The sequence below is a fragment of the Salmo trutta genome, chromosome 26, assembly GCF_901001165.1.
Source record: "Salmo trutta chromosome 26, fSalTru1.1, whole genome shotgun sequence".
Classification (NCBI taxonomy): Eukaryota; Metazoa; Chordata; class Actinopteri; order Salmoniformes; family Salmonidae; genus Salmo; species Salmo trutta.
This window is the reverse complement of record NC_042982.1, coordinates 36156416-36168915: the sequence shown is the minus strand read 5'-3', so window position 1 is coordinate 36168915 and position 12500 is coordinate 36156416. Positions and strand designations below refer to the sequence as shown.

Genomic DNA, 12500 nt, shown 5'->3' with positions numbered 1-12500 from the left:
CCCCCCCAATATATCACTGAAACATAACTATGTAATTTAAATAATATTAATAATACGCAATGAAAGCAATTGTGCTGATTATAGACACTTAATAGCGCGTTTTTAAGTTTCAAAAGATTGCAACCCCCCCCACCCTTTGCCTCACAATGGTTTGATCCACTGCCAGTTCCTTAGCTTGCTAGGTAACAGAGGGGTCGTATCTACTGTCTGAAAGGCACTCAATGCACGTAACTGACGTGAGGTTAATCCAGTCAATCGCGCACACACACTAGCTGAATATGCAGAGCTAGCGCGCAAATATTAACTATTAAGCTAGCTAGTACCTATTCCATTTATGTGGCGTCGTCAAAGATGGAATCAGCATGCAGAGGATGTAAATTAGTGCTTCAAAGTCCCTGTGATAAGGTTAGCGATAAACTGAAATCCAAACTGAACAGAACTACACTCTCTTCTACCATTGTCTTAAATATATTTAATGGTCTCGTTGCAAAAGCTAAATTGTCGCAAGTGAACTTTTATTTATTTATTTTATTTCACCTTTATTTAACCCGGGTAGCAAAGATTATAGCAAACACCACTGAAACTGAATTGGTGCTCGCTAGCTTTGCAAATTCAGCTATTGTTGGAAGCCAGCCAATATGAAACAAACTATTAAAATTACAAAAGGTTGCAGCATATGTTGTGTAAATGGTGAACTCATACAGCTGTCAACTCTTGTCATTTTAATCCGTTTCACATTTGCTAGCTACCTTTTAGATCGAAGCCCAAATAGAATGATAGAAGCCCATCTCCTACTGTAAATAACCTACACACTGTATGTGTAGCCAGCCAGCCAGCCAGGTAGAAAAATAAAAGACGGACATCAGAGTATTTTTCAATACACCAAAACGCAAAGTAAGAACCCTAGTAGCCTAATATCTCAAAGACTAGTTGATAAAATGTTCATAAGAAAGAAATAAAATTCTAATGGAAATGTTTCACAATGATGTCATTAGGCAGAGCAGGCAACAGATGGCACACAGACAGCAGAGTTGGGGACAGATATGCAGGGACAGACTGGCAGAGACAGGGAGTCTCAGGTAAGTTTGTTGAGTCTTTGTTTGGCAACATTATGAAAGGTTCTCAATTTTTTTGACTTGTAAAATAGGAACATAATTGGAAAATGCCATGGATACCCCCACTCTCAACTTAAACTGGTGACTGAACTAAGATTTGTTAAAGGCAATGGTATTGCTGTTGTGATTAGTTGTGTAGTTTTGGGTACCGGTAGTTAGGAGTACGGCAAACACCTTATTTCTTTGGTTCCTCAATATACATTTACCATATTACAATGTAGGCTATGTGTTACAGCACTACTTTTCGTGTCCCACTCAGGAATTGCTCTTGAGAAAATTTAATCTAATTGTCCCCTCCAAAGTTGATATCAGATTTTCGCCCCTGGCCAGCTGTAATCTTGGTAGGCCCAGCCAGGAGTTTGGCCAGTCATGAGTCATCAGTGTGTATAACAGCTCAAGGCTCTTGGTTCATGATTCAGTGATGTCACATCACTGAATCCCTGGACATGTAGTAGTGAATCCCTGGACACGTAGTAGTGAATCCCTGGACATGTAGTAGTGAATCCCTGGACATGTAGTAGTGAATCCCTGGACATGTAGTAGTGAATCCCTGGACACGTAGTAGTGAATCCCTGGACACGTAGTAGTGAATCCCTGGACACGTAATAGTGAATCCCTGGACACGTAGTAGTGAATCCCTGGACACGTAGTAGTGAATCCCTGGACACGTAGTAGTGAATCCCTGGACACGTAGTAGTGAATCCACACAAACAGGTCCCTCCTGTCCTATTCCGGGTACTGTGGCCCGTGGGGCTCCTCCGATACCGTCACGTCCTGACAGAACCCCCGGCCCGACAAGGCTCCGCAGGCTGACCCGTCTCCCTCCCACACCGGGCAGCACTGCTTGTTCCGCAGCGCCTCTGTGTTCCGCAGCGCCTCTGTGTTCCGCAGCGCCTCTGTGTTCCGCAGCGCCTCTGTGTTCCGCAGCGCCTCTGTGTTCCGCAGCGCCTCTGTGTTCCGCAGCGCCTCTGTGTTGGCCCAAACATGACCGCAGGAGCAGCAGCTTAAGCAGGCGACCCAACAACCAGAAATACCATGACTATCTACCACAGCCAAGAGTTCTCTACACAGACTAACGAAGCACACGGCTACGACGCGACTGCATCACGCTGTCGTGACACAGCAGGTCCGGGGAAAAGAAAGAGTAATGTTAATTCACATTATAACTTCCACTTGCCCACACCCTCGCTCCTCCATCTCTGCTTCCCTCCCCATACCATCACATGCTTGGGATGAATCCAGCCTCATTCTGTCTCCAGACCAGCTGGCCCCAACCCTCTTCCCCCAGGCCTAGCTGGCCTGGAATGCGTGGGAATGATCTGGGGTGAGAGAGTGGAGTGGTTCCAACTTCTGAGGAACTCTCACATAGTATCCCATCTCACAGTGTGGAACAGATGAGCTACTGTACAGTGACTTCATGCTAATGTCTGCCGTTCACCACATTATCTACAGAGTGAAACGACACTGGAGAAGATTTCACACCTGTCCCAGTGTGCGCAAAACAGGAACAGAGAAGACTATTGTAGGCTAATGTTGCAATATAAATGGATAAAGTTGTTTGAAATTAATTAGTGCTCAATGGTCAAGTCACCTGGACCTTATAGGCCTTCGGGTAGGCCATGTTACAGACACAGTGACAGTAACAATAGTGTAGTTTATTCTTGGAAACAGAGAGGTAGAACCCCACTTGAAGCACGAACAGTAGGACTAATTTGGAACAATGAGTGATGCCTTTTGAACTGGGTATGTACGTGTATTATCCAGGTGTATTATCCAGGTGTATTATCCAGCTGTATTATCCTGCTGTATTATCCAGCTGTATTATCAGGTGTATTATCCAGGTGTATTATCCAGCTGTATTATCAGGTGTATTATCCAGCTGTATTATCCAGGTGTATTATCCTGCTGTATTATCCAGGTGTATTATCCAGCTGTATTATCCATCTGTATTATCCAGGTGTATTATCCAGGTGTATAATCCAGCTGTATTATCCTGCTGTATTATCAAGGTGTATTATCCAGGTGTATTATCCTGCTGTATTATCCAGGTGTATTATCCAGCTGTATTATCCTGCTGTATTATCCTGCTGTATTATCCAGCTTTATTATCCTGGTGTATTATCCAGGTGTATTATCCAGCTGTATTATCCATCTGTATTATCCAGGTGTATTATCCAGCTGTATTATCCAGGTGTATTATCCTGCTGTATTATCCTGCTGTATTATCAAGGTGTATTATCCAGGTGTATTATCCTGCTGTATTATCCAGGTGTATTATCCAGCTGTATTATCCATCTGTATTATTCAGGTGTATTATCCAGGTGTATTATCCTGCTGTATTATCAAGGTGTATTATCCAGGTGTATTATCCTGCTGTATTATCCAGGTGTATTATCCAGCTGTATTATCCAGGTGTATTATCCAGGTGTATTATATAGCTGTATTATCCTGCTGTATTATCCAGGTGTATTATCCTGGTGTATTATCCATCTGTATTATCCAGGTGTATTATCCATCTGTATTATCCAGGTGTATTTTCCAGCTGTATTATCCAGGTGTATTATCCATCTGTATTATCCAGGTGTATTATCCAGCTGTATTATCCAGGTGTATGATCCAGCTGTATGATCCAGCTGTATTATCCAGGTGTATTATCCAGCTGTATTATCCAGCTGTATTATTCAGGTGTATTATCCAGGTGTATTATCCAGGTGTATTATCCTGCTGTATTATCCAGGTGTATTATCCAGGTGTATTATCCAGCTGTATTATCCAGGTGTATTATCCTGCTGTATTATCCTGCTGTATTATCCAGGTGTATGATCCAGCTGTATTATCCAGCTGTATTATCCAGGTATATTATCCAGGTGTATTATCCATGTGTATTATCAGGCTGTATTATCCAGCTGTATTATCCAGGTGTATTATCCAGCTGTATTATCCAGCTGTATTATCCTGGTGTATGATCCTGGTGTATGATCCAACTGTATTATCATGTGCCGGTGAAAGTGTAGGCTGTTCTACTGTGTTTTTTGTGTGCAGATCATAAAGATTGTAAACCCGTTACATGTTCCCGCTGAGGGGCACGAGGTTTGGCTGATCCAAAATGAAAACGCATTCGAGCGCGCAGGAATTAACGTCATAGGATTACTGTGTCCACGGGGCTCGCCTGTTCTGTTAGCCGAGAGTCTCTCCAACAGCGCTCTCTCTCTCTCTCTCTCTCTCTCACACACACACACACCAGCGCACACACACCAGGAGAGGAAATCTGTGACCCTTGCCTGCAGTCAGATCTGTGGTCAGATAAGACCCACCGGTAATTGAGTGCAATTATAGCAGTTCAAATTTTCATCAGATTTTGGCTCAGTCGGTAGGCAGTATTTCCCACACAGAAATACCAAGGAAACATGTACAGCCAACTCACCACTAGGTGGAGGTATGACCTGATCACATCCCACCGGACTACTATCATTAGAGAAGACAGTGATTTAGGATGATTTGGCTGTGCTAAAGGTAGAAGTTGCCCTGGGCACAGATTTAGGATCAGTTTACTCTCCCCAAATTTTAACCTTAGGGCAAAAAATCCCAGTCAGTGTAGGGCAATTTATGTCCGTTTAGTGTGTAAGAGAGAGGGGTGCTTTGGTAGTATAGATTGTTATGATGTCTCTCTGATTACCTCCCCAGACCTGGTTATTAGTACTAGATAGACATGAGCAATTTACTAGAGAGCACATGTTTCATCATTTAAATCCCCACTTATTAATATTTGTTGGTACTTGTGTCTAAGTGTCTATTTGCGTATATTTGTCCTACTTAGACAGAGAGAGCAAATCACTGAGTAGTGGCATTAAATCAACAGTGTCTCTATGGAAACAGAGGATACCCAGTGTTGTTTTGAAACGCCAGTGAATAATTGATTTACTTGCTGTAACATTCTCTCTTTTATTTGTGTGTGTGTGTGTGTGTGTGTGTGTGTGTGAAAGAGAGAGAGAGAGAATATTTTATTGTCTGTGGGAGTACAGCATGTTTCTGTGTCTGTGTGTGCGTGTGCGTGTGCGTGAGAGAGAGAGAGAGAGTGAGAGAATTTTTTTATGTCTGTGAGAGTGCAGCATGCATGTGTGTGTGTGTGTGTGTGTGTGTGTGTGTGTGTGTGTGTGTGTGTGTGTGTGTGTGTGTGTGTGTGTGTGTGTGTGTGTGTGTGTGTGTGTGTGTGTGTGTGTGTGTGTGTGTGTGTGTGTGTGTGTGTGTGTGTGTGTGTGTGTGTGTGTGTGTGTCATGAATTTATGTCCCGTGTGGCTCAGTTGGTAGAGCATGATGTTTGCAACGCCAGGGTTGTGGGTTCGATTCCCACGGGGGACCAGTACAGAGAAAAATGAAATGTATGCATTCACCAGTGTACGTCACTCTGGATAAGAGTGTCTGCTAAATGACTAAAATGTAAATTTATTCATACTATTTCATCCTTCCACAAGATATAGTCCCGACACAAATCTAGGGTTGCTACCCAAACCGCCTAGTCGTTGGTTCTATTGGTTCTGTTGCCAGAGACGCGACCTAGTCGTTGGTTCTATTGGTTCCGTTGCCAGAGACGCGACCTAGTCGTTGGTTCTATTGGTTCCGTTGCCATCTTATCCCTTGCTTGTGGCTAGCCAACTACGCCTAACTTATGGTCACGTCAAACAGAATAACAACCAAGTAGCTGCATTTGTTTAAGCTGACATTTATTTGGATACATCCATAACAATGAGCTAATGATGCATGATTTCACCTGGTAAATGTGTTCTCTCGTCAGGACACTGTTGTTCAGAGGAGCTAGTCAACAACACAGCAAACACCATCACTTCAAACCGAAGCTGGACAGACTTCAAACTGCCTGCCAGTCTGTCTCGTCCTGACTCCCGACATGTTCATTACTACGGGACAGCTGGAGGTCGAATTTTACTATTGAAACAATGTTGTAAATGAGACAGGCAGCAAGGTTTAGACAAATCTCCACTGTTGAAAACGAAATGTTATTCTAAAAGAAACGTGAGATAATGTCTAGATGCTTTTTATAGTGGAGATCAAGTTAATAAATTGCCTGGATGGGCTGATGAGACAGTGGATTGCGCAGTCAGATGGAACAGAGTAAATAGGCATTTTAACATCATAGATTTAGCTGGTGGTAACTTGTGGAATAGACACAATCAGCATTCAGGATTAAACCATCACGTTGTATAATATTAATTAAATTCAAGTCAATTTAAATCAATTCAGTTATTGATCACATTCAGATCAATGTGATAGAATTTAACCTCATGGGGCACAAAATGATTGACAGACCGTTCAAGCCTTGACCTCCCTGCATGCAGATGTTTTGTGAGTATGGACCATTATAATCCAAATAATGTCTTCATTTAATATCATCTTGGGGTAGGTACATTTTTGAGCGGGAGAGATCTATAACTCTGCTGTGTGTGTGTGTGTGTGTGTGTGTGTGTGTGTGTGTGTGTGTGTGTGTGTGTGTGTGTGTGTGTGTGTGTGTGTGTGTGTGTGTGTGTGTGTGTGTGTGTGTGTGTGTGTGTGTGTGTGTGTGTGGTTGTGTAAGTTCGACTCTGGCATTTGTGAGGCTAATTACAGCTTAGCAGTTCCATTGGCAAGTTGTCATTACATCTCTTTCGCAACAGCTGTCAGTGGTTGCCATGGTGACGTGACCCTGGAACATTCTCTGTTTCCATCTGTGATGAGCAGTTCCATTCAGGGTTTACATATCACATATGAAATGTAATGGAGGTTGTGCTATTTTGGTTTGAAACAGAGGATACCCAGTGTTGTTTTGAAACGCCAGTGAATAATTGATTTACTTACTGGAACATTCTCTCTTTTATTTGTGTGTGTGTGTGTGTGTGTGTGTGTGTTTGCGTGCATGAGCAGAACAGAACTCATAGCGTCCCATGATCTTTCTGCTGAGTCATATCTCCTCCACTGGGTTGGGGGGCTCTGGTTTGGCTAGTGGGTTGGGGGGCTCTGGTGGTGTCTCAATCTCAATGTTAATGTTGATGGAGTTCGGAGGTTGAATTTTAGCTCAGTTCCTTTGAGTCTTGACATGCTCACACACACACACACACACACACACACACACACACACACAGGCTGTGTTAATGAAGCCCAGGTCTCTTTTCCCTCACACAGAGCAGGTAATGTAATTTGGCCCAGCTGAACTATGTGGCAGTGAAGGGAGCATTTCTATATTTGTGTCTTTATTAATGGATGTGTGCAATTGTGTGTGCTGTGACATTTAGCCTGTCTGTTTAAGTGTGCCTGTGAGAGAATAGAATCAGAGTATGAGAGAGAGAGAGAGAGAGAGAAGGTGAGAGAGTGAGAGAAGGGGAGAGAGAGAGAGAGAGAAGGGGAGAGAGAGAGAGAGAGAGAGAGAGGGGAGAGAGAGGGGAGAGAGAGAGAAGGGGGGAGAGAGAGAGAGAAGGGGGGGAGAGAGAGAGAGAAGTGGGGAGAGAGAGAGAGAGAGAGAAGGGGAGAGAGAGAGGAGAGAGAAGGGAGAGAGAGAGAGAAGGGGAGAGAGAGAGAGAGAGAGAGAAGGGGGAGAGAGAGAGAGAGAAGGGGGAGAGAGAGAGAGAGAAGGGGGAGAGAGAGAGAGAAGGGGGGGGAGAGGGAGAGAGAGAGAGAGAAGGGGGAGAGAGAGAGAGAGAAGGGGGAGAGAGAGAGAAGGGGAGAGAGAGAGAGAGAGAGAGAAGGGGGGGGAGAGAGAGAGAGAGAAGGGGGAGAGAGAGAGAGGGGAGGGAGAGAGAGAGAGAGAGAAGGGGAGAGAGAGAGAGAAGGGGGGAGAGAGAGAGAAGGGGGGAGGAGAGAGAGAAGGGGGAGAGAGAGAGGGGAGAGACGTGAATCTTATAGTCAAACTGTCACTGCATCAGTTAAAGCTCTGAATGCTCAGCATGCATGTAGGTGTATTCAAGTTCAGGTTAGTTCATTCATCATATACACATGTCATGACGTTGGCCTGTGGGTAAGGTTTATGACCCCCCCATAAATACCTTTCTCCCTTCCCTCTCTCTCTGACTCTACTGAAGGACTTGAATAGCCTTTGTTAAACATAGAGAGTCTGGGAACATCAAACAAGTGGGGGGAAAGGAACCATATTTCGGTAATCCAACCAGTTGAAAATATGCGTTGGTACTTAATGAATATGATGTCTGTTCGGTTGTCATCTGAGACATTATGACTGATGACAGGACGACATAAACTGTATCTGGGAAAGTCTACACATTCTAGTTATCAGATTCACATGGAATTGTTGTGCAATTTAAATGAAACTATTTGTGAAAAGATGAAATGTAATTTTAGCTTCCAAATGAGAGAATTGGGTTTTCATAAGGTTAGAGCCCTGCTCAATCAGTGGCCCGCCCCTGTGAAGAGACACGGGTTATAAACTATAAAACACACCCTTCTCTCCCTCCACTATATAAGCCCTTGACGAAAATATAACCTCCTGTTCCGAGGACGATAGGACGACGGTCCATACGTTAAAAAGGACTAACATGTCAACTACAGAACTAAGCCAACCTCAGCGTGAGCTTTGGCTGTGAATTGTATGAACTTTGAACTCTTATTCACTAAAGAAGTGAGACATCCTAGCCATGAGTTAGCAACAGCAGCTGTAAACGTGGGCTAAGAAAGGACGGGCGACGTATCCAATCTAACACACAACGAAGATACTACAACGTATCCAATTTACCACCAGAGACATTCTTCTGAGGACAGGAAGATCTCTGTTGGCCAACACGGCCAGCATCTACGACCAACCTACCGAAGTGCAGCTCAGAGTAAATATTTATTGCATTTTCCTTTTCCAAATGGGCGGTAATTTAGAATGCATATTGATACTGTATTTACGATAGCACAGCTTCTCCCTTTGTTCCTCAGTCTTCCCGCTCGTTCATTCAAGCCCAACCCCCTCTCTTTGTGCAACAAGCCATCATACAGGTTCCGTCCACCAGGGGCGTTTTCTGTATGACATCATTTGCTTTCTGTGTATATATAATTCTGTGTGATTAGTTAGGTATTTAGTAAATAAATAATTAAACCCAATTTTGTATTGCTGATTCAACTTGTTAGCCAGGGTTCGTGAAGATAACCAAGAATTTACAACTTTCAGATGAGACTGAAATAAGGTGACGAATAATATTGACTGCTATTGATGTAAAATATTACTACGTCTTTAAGAGTTTATTCAGAAGATAACAGCTCTATAAACACTCTTTCGTGGTGCCCCGACTTTCTAGTTAATTACATTTACATGATTATCTTAATCAGGTAATATTAATTACAGAGAAAGGATTTTATAGAACAGCATGTCATATCACTTAATCCGGCATAGCCAAAGACACGACACATGATATACAGTACATGGAGTACACAGTGCAACGAACAACTACACTCAGAAAAAAGGATAACCCTCTGAACCTTTTTGGTTCCAGGTAGAACTATTTTGGGTTCCATGTAGAACCATCAGTGTAAAGGGTTCTACATGGGACCAAAAGGGTTCCTCAAAGGGTTCTCCTATGGTGACAGCTGAAGAAACCTTTTAGGTTCTAGATTAGCACCTTTTTTTCTGAGAGTAGCTCTGACAGTCAGAATTAGACGTTCATTCATGTTTCTCAAACGTCAAATTTCAAAGTGCTTAAGGTCAAGTTTAGGCATTAACTCCCAATTGTTAAGGTTATGGTTAGGTTTAGACATTAACTCTGACATGTTAAGGTTAGTCATTAACTACGAATGGTTAAGGTAAGGGTTAAGGTTTGTGTCACGAACCGGCTCGAAGTTCGTAACAAAAAGGGAGACAATGTGGAGATAAGGAATAACAAAATATACTTATTAACTGAAGTAAACTAAATACAATTAACAATGGTGTGTGTAGTCAGTAATCAGTAGTGTGAGTGAGTGGTCGCGTGCATAAATGTGATAATGAGGGGTGTTGAAAGGTGCCAAAGCAAACAAACCAAACGACCACAAAAATGCCACAACCAAAATCAGTTTGTCTGCATGGAGAGAGTCTCCTCAATGAATGGGGAAGAGGTGTATTTATCCTGCGACACACCCGGCCCAGGCGTGTCCCATGTCGCTGACGACCCTCCCAGCTCCGTCCGCCGACATCCTAATAAGGAAAACAAGAGCAAAGAGAAAGAGAATACGGCAGACAGAGTGGGAGAGTCGTCACAGTTTGGGATAGCCTTAAAACAAAAATCTAAAAACAACTCTCTAGTCCTGGATTTGAACTGGCAACCTTTTGAATCAGATGCTTACAGCTATCTGCCATCCCTGCCCACAACATCATAGTAAAAACTAAACTTACTTGAAGGTAACAGCGCTCATGGTTGCCCCTAGTGGCAGGTTTCCACATCATCTCCCAATGTCCTCAGACATGGATGAACATCGGATTCTGACTTGTATCATGGGTGACCTGATTGGCAATGAAATGCTTACCTGCAGGTTCACCTCTCCCCAGGTTCACCTCTCCCCAGGTTCGCCTCGCCGCAGGTTCGCCTCTCCCCAGGTTCGCCTCGCCGCAGGTTCGCCTCGCCGCAGGTTCGCCTCTCCCCAGGTTCACCTCTCCCCAGGTTCGCCTCTCCCCAGGTTCGCCTCTCCCCAGGTTCACCTCTCCCCAGGTTCACCTCTCCCCAGGTTCACCTCTCCCCAGGTTCGCCTCTCCGCAGGTTCACCTCTCTCCAGGTTCACCTCTCCCCAGGTTCACCTCTCCCCAGGTTCACCTCTCCCCAGGTTCTTCTCTCTCCAGGTTCACCTCTCCCCAGGTTCACCTCTCGCCAGGTTCACCTCTACCCAGGTTCTTCTCTCCTCAGTTTCTTCTCTCGCCAGGTTCTTCTCTCTCCAGGTTCACCTCTCCCCAGGTTCGCCTCTCCCCAGGTTCGCCTCTCCGCAGGTTCGCCTCTCCCCAGGTTCGCCTCTCCCCAGGTTCGCCTCTCCTCAGTTTCTTCTCTCGCCAGGTTCTTCTCTCTCCAGGTTCGCCTCTCCCCAGGTTCGCCTCTCCCCAGGTTCGCCTCTCCGCAGGTTCGCCTCTCCCCAGGTTCACCTCTACCCAGGTTCTTCTCTCCTCAGTTTTCTTCTCTCGCCAGGTTCTTCTCTCCCCAGGTTCACCTCTCCCCAGGTTCTTCTCTCTCCAGGTTCTTCTCTCTCCAGGTTCACCTCTCTCCAGGTTCACCTCTCTCCAGGTTCACCTCTCTCCATGTTCTTCTCTCTCCAGGTTCGTCTCTCGCCAGGTTATTCTCTCCCCAGGTTCTTCTCTCTCCAGGTTCTTCTCTACCCAGGTTCTTCTCTGTCCAGGTTCACCTCTCTCCATGTTCTTCTCTCCCCAGGTTCTTCTCTCTCCAGTTTCACCTCTCTCCACGTTCTTCTCTCTCCAGGTTCATCTCTCTCCAGGTTCACCTCTTGACAACAATATAATAAATAAATGGGTAAAGAAAGAGTAATATAGAGATAAAAATGGAATAGTAATTTAGCACAAACATTTTGAGAAAACAAAGAATCAAAGGAGAAATACACACTAAATAGCAAAGTCTAGAGGGAGCCTGCTAGATGCACGCTCTATCCAGCCCACCATTTGTGTGTTTGTGTGTGTAGGCTCCCTATAGACTTTGCTATTTAGTGTGTATTTAGTGTGTATTTAGTGTGTATTTAGTGTGTATTTCTGCTTAAAATTCTTTGTTTGCTTTTAATGGTCTTCTAATCCCTCTTGCATTTGGCTGGCAATTTAATCCTGGCCTTTTTTATGACCAAGCCCCTAAAGACTCCCCCTGAATCTGTATCCGCCCATCCATCCATCCATCCATCCATCTATCCAACCATCCATCCACACAAACACACTTAGCCTATACACATTGAAAAGAGAGAGCACACAGAGAGTGCTGAGTGAAACACAGAGTGAGATACAGGTAGAGAGAAAGAGAGAGTGGGAAAGAGAGCGAGCAGAAAGTGTCAGATCGGTGGGAGCCGTGCAGTGTGAGGACGACAGACAGAGAGCGAGCGAAGAGCACGGGAACAAAGACTAGGGATTCCGTCGTTGCCAGCATGAAAAAGTGGTATAATCACAACCATGATGCGCCGATCGGAGAAGAGTGGGGGTTTCTCCAAGACATGCACCACGGCCTAGTCGAGGTAGGCCTCTTCAACTAGCTTTTCCCATAGAACTTTTGGATTAGTCTTACATTCAGGAAAAACAACAGAGCAGTCAATTGTATTTATGTTTCTGTAAAAAGCATTGGGTTAAAAATGCAAAGTAATACATTTTTAATTTTAAATTTAGGCTTTTACATTGATAGGATACTGTTGAGTTGTATTATTTAGTTCCTAAATGAACGATGAACATGTTAGATGAGT

At 44.2% G+C, this 12500-nt stretch overlaps 1 protein-coding gene and 1 pseudogene across 1 annotated transcript in view; one reads left to right on the top strand and one right to left on the bottom strand.

Moving 5' to 3' along the window:
- Positions 1 to 10481, bottom strand: part of LOC115163903 (tyrosinase-like) — an 18662-nt pseudogene extending 8181 nt beyond the window's left edge.
- Positions 10482 to 12187: 1706 nt separating this feature from the next.
- The window catches only part of LOC115163704 (metabotropic glutamate receptor 5-like), a gene marked incomplete at its 3' end in the record, with an annotated part of 30893 nt that continues 30580 nt past the window's right edge, over positions 12188 to 12500 (top strand). The window contains exon 1 of the mRNA XM_029715808.1: positions 12188 to 12278. The remainder of the gene's footprint in view (positions 12279 to 12500) is intronic.